This window comes from Monopterus albus, unplaced genomic scaffold (assembly GCF_001952655.1).
Source record: "Monopterus albus unplaced genomic scaffold, M_albus_1.0 scaffold5645.1, whole genome shotgun sequence".
Classification (NCBI taxonomy): Eukaryota; Metazoa; Chordata; class Actinopteri; order Synbranchiformes; family Synbranchidae; genus Monopterus; species Monopterus albus.
In genome coordinates this window covers 1-748 of record NW_018133506.1, presented here as the reverse complement: position 1 = coordinate 748, position 748 = coordinate 1, and the positions used below count along the sequence as shown (strand labels likewise).

At 44.4% G+C, this 748-nt stretch overlaps 1 long non-coding RNA gene across 1 annotated transcript; it reads left to right on the top strand.

The window, feature by feature from the left end:
• Positions 1–142: 142 nt before the first annotated feature.
• Positions 143–655, top strand: LOC109954291 (uncharacterized). The gene is made up of 3 exons (XR_002274075.1): positions 143–252; positions 350–376; positions 451–655. It is a non-coding gene; the product is annotated as an uncharacterized LOC109954291 (long non-coding RNA).
• The last annotated feature ends 93 nt before the right edge of the window (positions 656–748 follow it).

Sequence of the window (748 nt, the reverse complement as noted above, 5' to 3'; positions counted from 1 at the left end):
TTTTTTAAACTCTTGCAGTGAAACCAAATTAAATGTAATGTTTAAAGTGCCAAACAAAATGCTCATTCAGGAAAAGTGGGCTGAAACATTTTAGACAAATCCCTCGTTACTGATGAGGTTTCCTGCCTTTTCATTAGATTGAAAGTGGCCAGCTGGATGCACTTCATTCCCTGCTCTCCAGCTATTATTTCCTGTATGCTAATGTGCGCCATGGCCTCCTGCACCACCTCCTGGAGACCTACAGCTTGTATGGTGTGTATGCATGATGATACTGTATGATAAATGTAGTTTTAAAAATGTGGCTGCTTTTTTAAATTGGTCTCCCTGTAAATGTTTGCCTTTCCTGCAGATAAGAAGCATAATTCTGCACCCTCAAGTAAGTATTTTACCCACAAATTCTTCACAAGTATGTTTTATTCTTCTCTCATGAGTTTCTCTTTGCCGTTACAGTTGGCTTCCAGGGCAGTCTGGAGGACTGTCGTTGTTTCCTGCGGCGTCACTCCCTCCTTCTCTCCTCCTGGCCGGCTCTTTTCATTCAGCAGGCCCTCAATGAGCATCCAGAGACATCTGCTCACACCTGGGCACAAGGCCTGGTGAGAAAGGGAGGAGTCCGGGTAGTTGAGTGGCTAAACAATGGCAGTCAGTCTGTTCAAGGGACCAGGTGGGCAGGTTATCATCACGGTGTTTCAAAGAAGTGTGTTTGAAGTTTCCCCTAAATTCAGACTTTATCTCTTGAATGCATCTGGGG